Genomic DNA, 16,827 nt, shown 5'->3' with positions numbered 1-16,827 from the left:
ATTGAAACCTCTACTCTTTTCCCTTTCGCAAATGGCGAGGTCACGTACTGCTTCTTCAGCCGAGCAGCAGCACAGACCGGTGATGGATCATCTACGTCTTCGGAGGCTTTGTGGAGGTTGGATAGGTTTTACCAAGCTCTTCACTACTACTCTTGGTGTTACATCTTTTGAGGATCCCAGGATTATTTGGACAGCTATCATGAGGTTCTACGGAACATGGGATAGTGGAGACAAATGGGGTCGACTTTGCTGCTTTTCGTTTGTCTGGATCCGCCGAGACTGGGTGCAGAGACCGGCTTTGACTTGGGATCAGTTTTCTCAGCTATTTCTGGAGAAGTTTCTACCTATCACTTAGAGGGAGAACTATCGGAGGCAGTTTGAGCGTCTCCAGCAGGGTTCTATGACTGTCACTCAGTAGGAGACCAGATTCATTGACTTGGCCCGTCATGCTCTTCTTGTACTTCCCACTGATAGAGAGAGAGTGATGGGGTTCATTGAGGGACTCGTTCAGCCTATTCGACTGCAGATGGCTAAGGAGACGGGGAGCGAGATTTCTTTTCAGGATGCGGCCAGGAGAGTGGAGATGGTTCTATCACAGGGGAGTGGTCAGGGGTCTGACAAGAGGCCTCGTCATTCGGGCAGGATCAGTGGTGCCTCATCTGGAGGCAGATACTCTTATGGTAGGGGCCATCCTCCCAAGCCGTTTCATTCAGCACTTCAGGCTTCTCACGGTGCTCCAGATGGTCGTGGTTCTCATATGCAGTATTCTGATCAGCAGTCCTACAGTGCACCACCAGCTCCTATCAGTGCACCGCCGCTCTAGAGTTTTCAGGGTGGTCATTCAGGCCGTCAGGGTCAGCAGTCTCAGCAGCCGAGGGCTTGTTATACTTGTGGCAATACGAGGCATATTGCTAGATTTTTCCCTCAAGCACCGAGCAGCTCTCAGCATCAGGGTTCTCGTGCCATGGTTCAGGCACCGAGTGTTCCACTGCCCACTCAGCCAGCTAGAGGGCGAGGTAGAGTTGGAGATAGAGGTATTAGAGGTTGAGGTCAGGCTGCTAGAGGTGGAGGCCAGCCAGTAGGAGGCCGTCCCAGAGATGTAGTTCAGAGTGGTGGGGCCCAACCCTGATTTTATGCTCTTCCAACCAGGCCTGAGGCTGAGGCCTCCGATGCAGTATCTCAGGTACTGTTCTGGTTTGTAGTAGGGATGCTTCAGTTCTATTTGATCCAGGATCTACATACTCCTATGTGTCATCTTATTTTGCACCATATCTGGTCATGCCTAGTGATTTTTTGAGTGCTCCTGTATATATGTCTACACAGGTAGGTGATTCTATTGTGGTAGATCGTGTCCATCGTTCATGTATAGTTGTAATTGGGGGTCTTGAGACTCGAGTAGATTTGTTACTTTTGGATATGGTTGATTTTGATGTTGGACTGGTTATCACCTTACCACGCTATCTTGGACTGTCATACCAAGACTATGACCTTAGCCTTACCGGGTTTACCTCGTCTAGAGTGGAGAGGGACTCCTGGTCATTCTACCCGTAGGGTTATCTCATATATGAAGGCTCGGCGTATGGTTGATAAGGGATGTTTGGCCTATTTGGCGTATGTTCGTGATTCTAGTGCCGAGGTTCCTCTTGTGGATTCGGTGCCCGTGGTTCGTGAGCTTCCTGAGGTATTTCCTTCAGACCTGCCGGGTATGCTACCCGATAAGGATATTGACTTCTGCATTGATTTGGCTCTGCGCACTCATCCCATTTCTATTTCGCCGTATCGTATGGCCCCTCCTGAGTTGAAAGAATTAAAGGAGCAGTTGCAAGACTTGCTTGATAAGGGCTTCATTAGGCCTAGTGTCTCGCCTTGGGGTGTGCCGGTGCTGTTTGTTAAGAACAAGGACAGATCGATGAGAATGTGTATAGATTACAGGCAGTTGAACAAGGTTACAATCAAGAATAAGTATCCATTATCGAGGATTGATGATTTGTTTGATCAGCTTCAGGGTTCCAAGGTATTTTCGAAGATTGACTTGAGATCTGGCTACCGTCAGTTGAGGATTAGGGCATCCGATGTCCCTAAGATAGCTTTCCGCACTCGGTACGGGCATTATGAGTTCTTGGTGATGTCATTTGGGTTGACAAATTGCCCAGCAGCTTTTATAGATTTGATGAACCGAGTGTTCAAGCCTTAATTGGATTCATTTGTGATAGTCTTCATTGATGATATTTTGATCTATTCCCGCAGCCAGGAGGAGCATGAGCGGCATCTGAGAGTGGTTCTTCAGACTTTGAGAGATAGTCAGTTGTATGCCAAGTTTTCGAAGTGTGATTTCTGGTTGAGTTTAGTTGCATTCTTGGGTCATGTTGTATCAGCAGAGGGTATTCAGGTAGATCTGAAGAAGATAGAGGCAGTCAAGAACTGGCCTAGACCCGCGTCAGCTACAGAGATCCGGAGTTTCTTGGGTTTGGCAGGTTATTATCGTCGGTTTGTGGAGGGATTTTCATCTATTGCAGCCCCGATGACCAGGTTGACCTAGAAGGGTGCCCAGTTCAGGTGGTTGGACGAGTGTGAGGAGAGCTTTCAGAAGCTCAAGACAACTTTGACTAGGCTGCAGTGTTGGTTTTGCCCATACGTTCAGGGCCATATACAGTTTATTGTGACGCATCTCGTGTTGGACTTGGTACGGTGTTGATGCCATTGTTTGTGCTTTGCGGCAGTTGAAGATTCATGGGAAGAAATATCCAGTCCATGATTTGGAGTTAGCAGCCATTGTTCACTCGTTGAAGATTTGGAGGCATTATTTGTATGTTGTGTCTTGTGAGGTGTTCATAGATCACAAGAGTCTGCAGTATTTTTTCAAGCAGAAGGAACTAAATATGAGGCAGAGGAGGTGGTTGGAGCTGTTGAAAGACTATGATATCACCATCTTATATCATCCGAGGAAGGCCAATGTGGTGGCCAATGCTTTGAGTAGAAAGTCAGCTAGTATGGGCAGTCTGGCGTATATTCCGGTCGGTGAGAGACCGCTGCTTTGGATGTTCAGGCTTTGGCCAATCAGTTCGTGAGGTTGGATGTCTCTGAGCACAGTCGCGTGTTGGCTTGCACAGTCGCTCGTTCTTTATTATTGAAGCGTATTCGAGATCGGCAATATGATGATCCTTATTTGCTTGTCCTTTGGGACACAGTGCGGCACAGAGGTGCCAAGCAGGTTACAGTTGGGCATGATGGAGTTTTGAGGATGCATGGTCGTATTTGTGTACCTAATGTGGATGGACTTCATGAGTTGATTCTAGAGGAGGCCCATAGTTCCCGGTATTCTATTCATCCGGGCGCCACTAAGATGTATCGAGATTTGTGGCAGCATTATTGGTGGAGGAGGATGAAGAAGGACATTGTTGCCTATGTGTCTCGGTGTTTGAATTGTCAGCAGGTAAAGTACGAGCATCAGAGACCTGGTGGTTTGTTTCAGAAGATTGAGACTCCTGAGTGGAAGTGGGAGCGGATCACTATGGACTTCATTGTTGGACTCCCACAGACTCAGAGGAGGTTCGATGTAGTGTGGGTTATTGTTGATAGGCTGACCATGTCAGCACATTTCATTCCCGTGGCAGTCTCCTATTCTTCTGAGAGGTTAGGTGAGATCTATATCCGGGAGATTGTTCGTCTTCATGGTGTGCCCGTGTCTATCATTTCTGACCGAGGTATACAGTTTACCTCGCAATTCTGGAGGGTATTTCAGCGAGAGTTGGGCACACGGGTTGAGTTAAGCACAGCATTTCATCCTCAGATAGACGGGCAATCCGAGCGTACTATTCAGATTTTGGAGGATATGCTCCGAGCTTGTGTTATTGACTTTGGAGGCTCGTGGGATCAGTTTTTGCCTTTAGCGGAGTTTGCCTACAACAACAGTTACCGGTCAAGCATCCACATGGCTCCTTATGAGGCTATATATGGTAGGCGGTGTCGGTCGTCAGTTGGATGGTTTGAGCCGGGAGAGGCTCGGATGTTGGGTACAGATCTTGTGCAGGATGCCTTGGACAAGGTCAGGATCATTCAGGATAGGCTTCGTACAGCTCAGTCCAGGCAAAAGAGTTATGCTGACTGTAAGGTTCGTGATGTGGCATTCATGGTCGATGAGCGGGTGTTGCTTCGAGTGTCGCCTACGAATGGCGTGATGAGATTTGGGAAGAAGGGCAAGCTAAGACCTAGATTCATTGGTCCTTTCGAGATTCTTGATCGAGTGGGAGAGGTGGCTTATAGACTTGTGTTGCCGCTGAGCTTATCTGCCGTGCATCCAGTGTTTCATGTGTCCATGCTTCGGATGTATCACAGCGATCCATCCCACGTGTTAGACTTCAGCACTGTCCAGTTGGACAAGGACTTGTCCTATGAGGAGGTGCCGTTAGCTATTCTAGACCGGCAGGTTCGCCAGTTGTGATCGAAGAGTTTCCCTTCTGTCCGTATTCAGTGGAGAGGTCAGCCTGTTGAGGCAGCGACCTGGGAGTCCGAGTCCGGTATGTGGAGCCGATATCCCCATCTTTTCTCTGACTCAGGTACTTCTTTTCTATGTCCGTTCGAGGACAAACGGTTGTTTTAGAGGTGGAGAATGTGATGACCCAAAGGGTCATAACTTGTTTTACAAGTCATTCTGTGTTCCTAGTCCTTACAAACCTCTTTTGTCTCACCTCGATTTGCATGCGCAGTCCGGGCGCATTTCCGGAAAGCTTTTATGTGAAAACTAAGTAAAATATGGAAAGTAGCTTTTAATATTGAATAAAGTTGACTTTGGTCAACATTCTTGGTAAACGGACCCGAACCCGTGATCCGACTGTCTCGTATGGTCCGTAGTAAAATATGGGACTTGGGCGTATGCCCGGAATCGAATCCGAGGTCCCAAGCCCGAGAAATGAATTTTGAAAGAAAATTGTGTTCTAGAAAATATAAAGGTTTTTTAGAAGTGAATTGATGTATTTTCTTGATGGTATCAGGCCCGTATCTTGGTTCCGGAGCCCGGTACAAGTTTGAAATAATTATTAAGTTGAATCTGTAAAATTTGGTAAAGATCGGAATTGGTTTGGTATAAATTGGACCAATAGTTGAGAAATTGGAAATTTTAATGTTCTTGAGTGATTTCATGAATTTGGGGTTTGATTCATGGTTGTTGATGTTATTTTGATGATTTGATTGCATGAGCAAGTCCGTATGATATTTTTGGACTTGCGTTCATGTTTGGTTTAGAGCCCCGAGGGCTCGGGGGAGTTTTGGATAAGCCACGGAGTGGAATTGGGCTTAGGAAAAACTGCTGTGTGTTGCAGGTCTGCAGGCTTCGCAATTGCAACTAACCATCGCATTTGCGATGACTGGGCAGGGGGGTGACCTTCGCATTTGCGAAGTTCCAGTCGCATTTGCGACACCAACAGTGTTCGCATTTGTGAACGGTTGTTCGCATTTGCGAGGTTGACAGGGCAGGCCTTACTTCGCAATTGCGAAGCCTTGGCCGCAATTGCGAGTTTGCATTTGCGAACATATCATCGCAAATGCGATACCTGTGCCTGTGTAAATCTTAACTTAGCCGAAAATTCTTCATTTTTACAACTTTCTCAAAACCTAAACTCTCTTGGGTGATTTTCTAAAGAAAAGTTCTTCTCCAAATCAGTTGTAAGTTATTTCTAACTCATTTTCTTTAATCTATAACATCTTTTCACATGATTACAATCCAAAATCAAGGATTTTCATGGGGGAAATTGGGTGTTTTGGGTAGAACTTAGGATTTCCAAATTTTGGGGATTTGGACCTCGATTTGAGGTCCGATTTCAAAACAAATTATATATTTGAGTTCGTGGGTGAATGGGTAATCGGGTTTTGGTTCGAACCTCGGGTTTTGACCGTGTGAGCCCGGGGTCAATTTTTGACTTTTTGGGAAAAACTTTAAAAAACCTATTTTCATGCATTAGAATTGATTCTTTTAATAGTTATTGATATCGTTAAGTAAATTGTGGCTAGATACAAGCGAATTGGTGGGGGAAACAAGAGGTAAAGCGGTAGTTGAGGCTTGAATTGTGTCCGTGGCATTGAGGTAAGTGTTTGGTCTAACATTAGCTTGAGGGATTAGGAGTTGTGTCTTATATGCTACGTGTTAATTGTTGAGTACGACGTATAGGCATGGTGACGAGTATCTATACGTTGGTGTCAAGTGTGCCCATGAGTCTTATACTATGATAAATGTGACTCCGTTTCGTGTTGTTCATGCTTTATATGATGATTTTATTGTTGAACAAGGCTTGTGGAAGTATTATTGGTAATTGCACATTGTAGAGCGTTGGCTCAAGTTGTGAATTGAGTTGTGAAGTAATTGTGGAAAAGAGAAGAGGTTTATGATATTGTCTCCCTTGCCGGGATGTTATTGTTTTGATATTATCTGCCTTGCCGAGATGTTATTATTCATGATATGTTTCTCTTGCCGGGATGTGTTTAGTCTTGTTGTTGGTTACCTTGCCGGGATATTGTTGTTTTCTTATTGTTCCCTTGCTGGGATTCTTTTTGTGATTGGTGTTGATTTGTATATTGGGATCGGGTTGCACGCCGCAACAAGGAGTAATAAGGGAGGACAGGAGGGGTCGGGTTGCACGCTGCAACAGTGATATATGAGTTGGATCGGGTTGCACGCCGCAACATTATTCTATGATTTTGGATCAGGTTACACGCCGCAATAGTGATATATGATTTTGGATCGGGTTGCACGCCGCAACAGTATTCTATGATTCGTATCGGGTTGCACGCCGCGACAGTGTTATATGATTTTGATCGGGTTGCGCGCCGCAACAATAAACGATAAAAGTGGACATTGATTCGTTACTGTTTCTTTATTTTGGCTGATGTGAAATTTAAGATGTTCTTTATGATTTTCTCCTGAGATTCTGTTGGTACTTGATATTCCCCACAGCATGTTCCCCTTCCCATCTTTTACTGCTAGTTCCTATTATTATTACTTGCCGTATATGCTTTAACTGCACAGGTTTATTTGGTAGTCCTGTCCTAGCCTCGTCACTTACCAGCACATGGGGTCGGTTGTGCTGATACTACACTCTGCACTGTGTGCAGATCTCGGTACTGCAGCTTTTGGACCACAGTGAGGTTGCTGCTTCCAGTCCATCAGGCGACCCGAGGTACTTCTGCAGGCATCCGCAGACCTTGGCGTCTCCTTCTATTATTTTCTTTCTGTTTTTACTTATTTAGAGACAGATTCGTGTATTTCTATTCGGTCTTTATTTGTAGTATTCGTAGATGGTCCGTGACATTGTGACACCAGATTCTGGGTAGAGTTGTACTTAGACTTCTGCAGTTTGTATTAATCTAAACTATCAAATTTCGTCTTCCGCATTGTTTGTGTTATTATTATCTCCGCTGCTTTTGTTATGTTGTTTGAAAATTGTTATGGGATTAAAAATGAAAATGGTTAAATAATTGGAATAATTGGATTGCCTAGCTTTCACTAGTAGGCGCCACTACGACTCCCGAGGGTGAAAAATTTGGGTCGTGACATTATTATAAGGCCATCTCCAACCCTCCCCCTTGCTCCATAATGGGGGCAACTTTTCTCATAATGGAGCTTCAAACCTCCCCCATTTTTGCCTCCAAAATGGGGGATGAATAGTGTTCCTCCAAATATAGGTGGACACTATTCATCTCCCTCATTACTATTCATGCATATTTTATTATTATTTTATTATTTAACTCTTTTAATTTATCTCTTTATATATACCTAATTATATTTATGTAGTATCTTTATAATATTAATTTTATATTTTAACTTTGGCATATAATTTTGATAAATTAATTTTCGTGCATTTATTATTTTTATGTAAAATTGTAAGTTAATTTTATTATAAGTTATAATTGTACAAAAAATATATAATCATCTCAAAAAATGAATGGTGCAAATATAAAATATTATATGTTGCTAAAATTTAAAGGTGAAAATTGAAAATACATTAAATCTTGAAATATATGAAAATTGAAAATGCATTAAATTAAAATACATAAAAATTGAAACTACGGTAAATAGCATAATAACTTTGGAGGGAGGTATGTCATTTTCAGATATACCAAAATCATTATAGTATTGAGTGAATGGGGCTGAGGATTGTTGTGGTTGTGTCTGTGGATATTGTTACTTCTTTTATACATTATTCGTTGTTGTTCTTGTCGCATAAATTCACGACGAGTCGGATCGACAATAGAATCCACATCCATTACTAAAACTTTATTTTCTTTCATTTCTTTTACTCTTAGTTTTTATTTTTGAACACTTAAAACTTCTTTTTTTGCCTCGGTTGCATTATTCATCGCCTCAACCATCCGATTATTTTCTGATTGGATTATCTTCAAATAATCTTCATCAATTTTTCTCTTCATTTTTGCTTTCTTCACCCCACTAGGCCGTTATGATGACGTGGAATCACCTGCAACATCCTCATTTAAATTTAGTGAAAATGATGATAAGTTAGAAGATGATATATAGGGTGAATCAGGGGTAGGATCCTCAGACTCCGATGATATATTAGCATAACTTTGCTTTCTTGGTTTTTTCCTTCCAAAATCGCCATAGTTAAACTTCTCAAAATCGTTCATTATAGCCCACACATGATAAAATTTAAAACCCTTTTTGAAGTTCGGATCTTGCATAAGTAATTTGCTTGTATAAGCTGCAATATTCAAAAAAAAAAAACAGTAAGTAAATATATATACAAATAAAGTATAAGTAACTACAAAATAAATACTCACAATATCCTGCTCAGAAGCACCATTAGGACACAAATTTTCTACTTGACGTACACATCTGTTTAATTTTCTTACTACCTTCTCAATCATTTGCATTCGGCTTTGCTACCATTTCTTGGTTCGACTCACCCAAAAATCTTCCTTTGTATTGTTGTATGCATCTACGACTCGACCCCAAAATTGATCTCTGGATTGATTGACGCCTGTTATTGGATCTTGAGAAACATCTAAATGCATTCTACATAATAGAATATCTTCGTTTACAGAGTATCCTGCGGATCAAATAGACATTTTTTTCAACCGATTAGAGGAAAAGTGAATTATCGGTTTAAAGAAAAATAAAAGCCAATTGTGGTTATAGAAGGTTATGTTGGCACCTCAATATATAGAGATTTCAGTAGACACAATAATTTACTAGATGAGAAGAGGATAGATTTTATTTTGATCTCAGCCGACGAGTGGATTTCGTTCTAATCTCAACCGTCCGATGGATTTTATCCTTATCCTATTTTATCTTCAGAATAAAGTATCTCTACACATTATGTGAAAATTCGAGAGTCAACTGCAATTGAGAGCCTGAAGAGATTTTGTCGAGCTGTCGTAGTGGTTTTTGGCGAGCAGTATTTGAGATCACCAACACGTAATGATGTTGCAAGGCTTCTGCACATCGGTGAACATCATGGCTTTCCAGGAATGCTAGGCAGTCTAGACTGCATGCATTGGAAATCAAAAATTTGTCCAACAGCATAGGCTGGACAATATGCAGGTCGTAGTGGATCCCCAACAATTATTCTTGAAGGTGTGGCTGATTATGACATTTGGATATGGCATGCATATTTTGGTATGCTCGGTACCAATAATGACATTAATGTTTTAGAGTCATCACATTTGTTTTCCGATCTTGCTGCAGGTACTGCTCCTCCGCCCATTATGTTATTCAAGGACAAGAATATAATAAGGGTTATTATTTAGTTGACGGTATATATCCAAAATGGTCAACCCTTGTGCAAACTATTCGTGAGCCACGTTCGGCAAAGAAGAAATTTTTTGTGTTGAAACAAGAATCATGTTGAAAAGATGTTGAACGTGCATTTGGAGTTTTGCAACAACGTTTTGCAATTGTTGTAGGACCATCACATTTTTGGCAAAAAGAAGTGCTACATGATATAATGACTACATGTATTATACTGCACAACATGATAATCAAGAATGGGCGTGATCTTAATGCACCAATTCAAGATGATTTGGAAGGTCCACCTCCAAAAGTGGAAATGGAAGTAGATAAAAATCACCGATTTCAAGAATTTTTAGCTCGACATAGAAGAATTAAGGACGAAGATGCTCATTTTGCACTTCGTAATGCATTAATAGATCATTTATGAGAGAATACTAGAGGTTGAAGTTGAATATTTATGTATTTCGAATGAATTTTATCGTTATGTAATATGTATTTAATTAATCTTGTATTGCAATGATTTCACTTTTATTTGAGTTATTAGTTAATCTATAATAATTGCTTACAAACTATATTATTTAAAATTTTATCGAATTGTTTTAATGGAAATTACAAATTAAAAAATAAAAGATGGAGTTTGTTTAATGAAAATTAAAAAATAAAATTGATATGAAAGATAATAATATAATATAGAAGAGAGAGAGAGAGAGAAGAATATAAAAAAGAAGATTCTCTTTTGGGGAAAAAAATGGGGGAATGGTTGGAGTAAGTTGATTTCCCCATTTTGGGGACCAAAATGGGGGTAAAGGTTGGTTACAATTAAATATAGTAACGGGCAATCAAGGCAATTAATGTCATTAACAAGCCAGAATTAAGTAGGAAAACTGTTATAATTGTGTATCCTTATATAAGGACCCCTTCCTCATTTATAAAGGCATCTGAATATTTTTCAATATATGCAATCAGTCTTTTACTTTATTCAAGTGTTCTGTTACACCCCATGTTTTCATACATGAATGTATGCCATAAGTAAATTGATGGAAGCTCGGAAATGAGATGTTACATCCCGCATTTTCGTATGTTAAAGTTTCGTCGTAAGTTAATCAACATAAGTTCGGGAATGAGATTATTTTGAGATTATAAGAGTTATGCTATTTCAGACAAGTGATAAGTAAATTTGTGAAGGTGAGAGGGTAAGCAAATCGAGGAAAAGGAATTTTGTTGAAGTTTGACATTTTGAGATAAATACGGTCCAAGCTACAATACCCCGTACTTATGGACTAGTGCCATTTAAGGTACCACATGACCATGATAGTAAGATGTATAAGGTGTGTTAAAAGTGAGTAGTATTATAAGTAATTTGAGATAATTCTTAATTATGTGAATAATCAGGTAATTATTAATTTTAGTGGGAGACTAATAATTAATTAAGATGATTGGTGGTTTATTGTTGAGAATGGATAACTAAAGGATTATGTGGTTAAGCCACCACATGAAGTGGGGCACACACCAATCCAAAGATAAGACTCTTCTAAATTAGAGATGAGAGATTTGGCATTCTTAAACGTGAGATCACATATCCATTTAACAAAGGAAAGCCATTGTAAGTCTTAAGAATGTGAGAGTCACATATCCATTCTTAAGACGTGAGAGTCATATACCAAAACGTGGAATTTGGTAAGGGAGTACGGTGCAATCTTTCTCAAGAATATCATAAAGATTTTTTCTTACTTTGATCCACTGTTACGTGTAATCGCAATTGATGTGTGTTAAAGGGATTGTCAAGAGAATCGGCTCAGGTATGTTAAGACTAACCCTTCTTTATTTTTGGCATGATCCATACAGTACAAACGAAACGAGCAAATGCACGACTTTCATAAATGACTCTAGTTATAGAAATGCTACAGATGCTTATATTCTTGATTCCCCATATGTCTTATTATTCTATCATCTATTCATTGGTCTCAGAAAATACGTAAGTTGATAAAGTCTATTTCATGATATTAATTAGAGGCATAATGGTCTTATGGCGTTCCGAAAGATTTTACTGATGTACTTCTCATGCATTGCATTCATTTATACATGTACATTGACCCATGACCAGATGGTGTTATATACGCGTATATATATGTATGAATATGTATATGGGATATTGGAAAAGGTTACGGCGTTATATACGCACCACCACCTGATCACCTGGTACACATTGATGATTTTGCCCATAGTGGCCGAGATGATTTGATGGGATGCCCTCAGAGGCTTGATGATGTTATGAACACATGTACCTATGCACGATATAATATTTATACGCACATGAATGGCATTATACATAATAATGATTCAAAGATTTATTCAGACTTGCATGTCGAGTCTTTTATTCCATGTTTCTCTCATGTTTATTATTTACTGATTTTCATTCCTTACATATTTGGTACATTATTTGTATTGACGTCCTTTTTGCTTGGGGATGCTGCGTTTCATGCTCGCAGGTCCGATAGACAGGTTGAGAGTCCTCCAAGTAGGCTGTCACCTCAGCGAAGGTGTTGGTGCGCTCCATTTTGCTCCGGAGTTGCTTATTTGGTCAGTATAATTAAGACATGTATTGATTTGTATAGCGGGGCCCAGTCCCGACCTTTATGTTACTTATGTACTCTTAGTGACTTGTAGACGGATGTCATGTATACGGATACTTGTATGGCCTTGTCGGTATATGTTTTGAGTTTACAAATGATCATGTTGGCCATATAGGCCCGTACATCATATGTATAAGCCAATATATCAGGTTGGATCATTTTATGTTGAATGTTCCCTCATGTTTTATTCTTGTTATCTCATACGACCCTTCTGGCCCATTTACCCATGTTGATGTAATGAGAAAGATACGTTACGTTGGTACTCGGTTGAGTAAGTCACTAGGTGCCCGTCGCGGCCCATCAGTTTGGGTCGTGACAAAAGTGGTATCAGAGCAGTTTTGTCCTAGGAAATCTACAAACCATGTGTAGTAGAGTCTTGTTTATGGGTGTGTTGTACACCACACTTATAAGTAGGAGGCTACAGGGCATTTAGGACTGTCACTCTTTCTTCTTACTCTAGATCGTGTGGTAGAGCTCACTTATAAGAATTCAAATTCCTAAATTCTATTATATTCGTAATACAACGATAATAATATCCAAAAGGATAGTTGGTAAGAGATATAGCTGTGGAAGCGTTGAGTTAGAGGAACTCGAATTTGCATCATTCCTATGATGGATAAATGTGAGGTCTTCAGCAGAACATGTGTGTACTAAGACGTGCAAGCTTCTTGATAAGGAGCCTTAAGGCAAGAATATCTATCCACCCCAATGGTGAAAGACAATGAGAGATTCAGAAGATAGATACAAATGTCAACAAGTAAAAGAAGCAAGATGAAGAAGGGTACGAGGTACCCAGTTAGTGAAGACGATCACTATTTACAATTCAGGAAAAGAGTTATAAGCATTTTGAGTTACCTTCAACAGTAACAAAGGTATGTGCAATCAACCACATCCATCTCAGTTATGCCCTATGGGGGCTAACATGTGCAGTTTAAGAGAAGGACAGGATATCAGGATCCGGCTAGGGTTAGAGTAACCCAAAATGGTGAATCGATTATTTGCGTTAGTTGACGTTTGAAGGACTTTACAAATGTGCTAATGTATTGATCTCCTTGTGAGATACCCAGATGGTGCATTATAAATAGTACAACCAGAAACGAGTACCACAACGATAGGCACTGCAAGCCTTGAAGGGATAAATATTAGGATAGCATCAAGGACAAAAATAGAGTTTTGCAAGCTCCAAGAAGGCCATTTACAAGATCTCAAGCTAAAGAGTCGCAGACTAAGGTTGCTGGACTTCAATGGCAAATAAAGAAGCTTTTAATTGTAGAGGAAGAGCTCAAGCCCAAAGGAGATGAATTGTCCAAGTTTTACAATTATTTGGTGGCCCAAATTGAAGTGCAAGAGGAGGAAGATTGTGTCCCAACATCAGCCCTTGAAGTCTACCAAAAAGGTACCCAAACAAACTTAAAATGAGCTTAAAAGAGGTCCAAAAAGGGGTGTTTCAAAAGAAGCCCAATTGGAGTCCAAACCAATGGCCCAAACTAGTACTTTTAAGGCCCAAATCTACCCCAAAGGGATTTGGCCGCCCACCCTCTTATTTTTATTAGTTTTTATTAGGTTTTCTAGTATTTAGCTTAGCCTCTAAGTTAGGGTTTGCCTTGGCAGCCACCCTACCTAGTTTTAAGGACTTTTTACTCCGATAAATAGGAGTTCTTTTCATTTATTGTGGTACTTCAATATTGATTAATAATATTATACTCTGAGAGTTCTTTTGAACCTTTGTTACTTATGCTTTGAGATTTATCTTTCAACCTTACCAGTTCATAGTTCAAGGTAGTAAGATAACTTCTTTATGGTGATATCATTGATTCCTTTGTGGTATTCTTAGAAGGCAATTAATACTAGTTATTAATTGTTGTTTCAAGTTACTCGTAAAGCGGTCAAGATCCGAATCTATTGTTTTTGATTTGTTCTTAAGTAAAGGCATTTGATTTTTTCAATAAATCAAAACGTTGTTGCTTGGATCTTGCCAAGGCTATAGAACTTGCGTTCTTGGAAGTTCTTGGAATTCTTTCTCAGAATTTTCCCACATCCTTTATTTTCTGCACTTTAATTCTAGTCGTTCAATTCCTTACTATTATTGCTTCCGCATTTACTTCTTAAATTCTTACTCTAGTTTGGATTCCTGACCTTGCTGTTATCAAGTGGTATCAGAGCGGTTCTATCAAGATTTCGTTCTTGATAATTCTTGAGATTTCTTGAATACTAAGAGCAAAAAAAAAAAAATTACTGTAGCATCGTGAATAGTAACTTGAAAAAAAACGAAAATCACTTAAAAAAATTGCTTTCTCTCCAAGAAATTTCTTTTGTATTTAATTTGTTTCCAAAAATTAAGGAAGGAAACAAGAAGAGGGGATCCTAGATTTCAAAGATATTCCATTTTTGTTACTCTTTCTAATCTAAATATATAGTCATTTCCTTTTTGTTCATGTCTTGTTTCAATCGAGCCTACTAGTTCTAGGATTTGGTTCTTCTTTCATTCGTTCCCCAAAAACTACTATATTTTACTTACTAAGAACTTCATAAGAATTGGGTTTAACGTATAAATCTACAAATTATTTTGTTCAAAGGTTATTTCGAGAGGAAAAAGGACAAGTGTGTGTGAGAACAATTGAGGGAAAAGCCAATTTGTGGGATACAATTTAATTATTTCTTTTAAGTATGTCGTGTACAGGTAGTGATGATGAACAAAGGGTTCTCCAAGAAGTCGAAATCAAATCAAGAAATGATTTCACCTTGCAAGCTATGCATCAACAATTCGAAAGGTGGAATTTGCAAATCCAGAAATGAGGGACACCATTGCTAAGAAAAATGATACAATAGCTGAACTTAGGAGGGGAAATAATGTTAGGTCCCAAGCTAGGAGAAATGTACCCCTTGCTCCCATCGTAAATCAAGAAAACCCTATAGATCACTTTAATGATATTGATTTTGATAGGGTGGGAAGAAATAGGAGGGGACAAAGAGGTAGAGTAGAAGATGACAACATAAGTAGTATAAAGATGAAGATGTCATCTTTCAAGGGAACAAGGGATCCAGACTTGTATCTTGATTGGGAGAAAGGTTGAAGCCATCTTTGACTGTCACAACTACTTTGAAGGTAAGAAGGTTAAACTTGTTGTTTTTGAGTTTTCTGACTATGCTGCTATTTGGTGGAAAAAGCTTACTAGGGATAGATTGCAAGAAGGACAAGCACCAATTGCTACTTGGGCTGAGATGAAGAGGGTGATGAGGAAAGATTTGTGCCATCACATTTTCAAAGAGAGCTACAACAACGTCTTCAAACATTGAAGCAAGGGTCCATGTCTGTGGATGAATACTTTAAGGCTATGGATATGGCTATGATCCAAGCTAACTGTATGGAGGAAGTAGAGGCTACAATGACTAGGTTTTTAATATTTAAATAAGGAAATAACTGATGTAGTAGAATTACAACAATATGTAACAATAGATGAGTTAGTTGATTTGTCTGTAAAGGTAGAAAAGCAAAATAAAGAAAGCAAACTAGCTCGTGGAAAGGTCGGTCAAACACCATCTCCAAGAAGCCATGGCTGAATCAAGAGATACAGAGTTCTTCTACACCTCAAGAAGACAAGGGTAAAGGAAAATTTAAGAACAAAAAGGGAGGTAAAACCTTTAACCCTAAACCTTTTACACCTTCTAGTTCTATTCAATGTCATAAATGTAACGGAAGGGGACTTATGATGCATGAATGTCCAAGTAGAAGAAACATCATTCTTAGAGAAGATGGGGGATGTGAGAGTGAAAAAAGTGAGGGAGAAGAAGAAAAGTGAGATGCGAGTGATGAAGACGATGTAAAACTGCCTCATTCTGGTATGATTATGGTGGCTAGGAAGATTATGAGTGGAGAATATGAGAGTAATAAATGTGAGAAAGAGGAGAGAGGTGTGAGTAAAGATGAAGATAAAATAGAGCTACCTTTTAATGATGGCATGATTGGGGTAGTTAGGAGGATTATGACTATCAATTTGGGAAGCAATAGTGAAGAAAAAAAGGGGAATATATTTCATACTAGGTGTGGGATAAAGGGGAAAACGTGTTCTATGGTCATTTATAGTGGTAGTTGTGCTAATGTGGTGAGTTCACACTTTGTGGAAAAACTGGGACTTGCATGCATGAAACACCCTACTCAATATAGACTCCAATGGTTAAATGATAGTGGTGAACTAAAGGTAAACAAACAATGCATGTTTTTATTCAATGTTGGTAGATATGAGGATGATATTCTTTGTGACATAATCCCTATGCAAGCTTGTCATATCTTACTGGGTCGTCCTTGGAAGTATGATAGGAATGTTTTTCATGATGGAAGGAAGAATAGATATTCTCTTGAGCTTAATGGCAGGAAATTTACTCTTGCACCTTTATCTCCTTCTCAAGTGTTTGAAGATCAGAAGAGATTAAGGGAAACAATGGGAAAACCAAGGG

The sequence above is a fragment of the Nicotiana attenuata genome, chromosome 3, assembly GCF_001879085.1.
Source record: "Nicotiana attenuata strain UT chromosome 3, NIATTr2, whole genome shotgun sequence".
NCBI classification, from domain to species: Eukaryota; Viridiplantae; Streptophyta; class Magnoliopsida; order Solanales; family Solanaceae; genus Nicotiana; species Nicotiana attenuata.
This window is presented reverse-complemented; position numbering follows the sequence as displayed.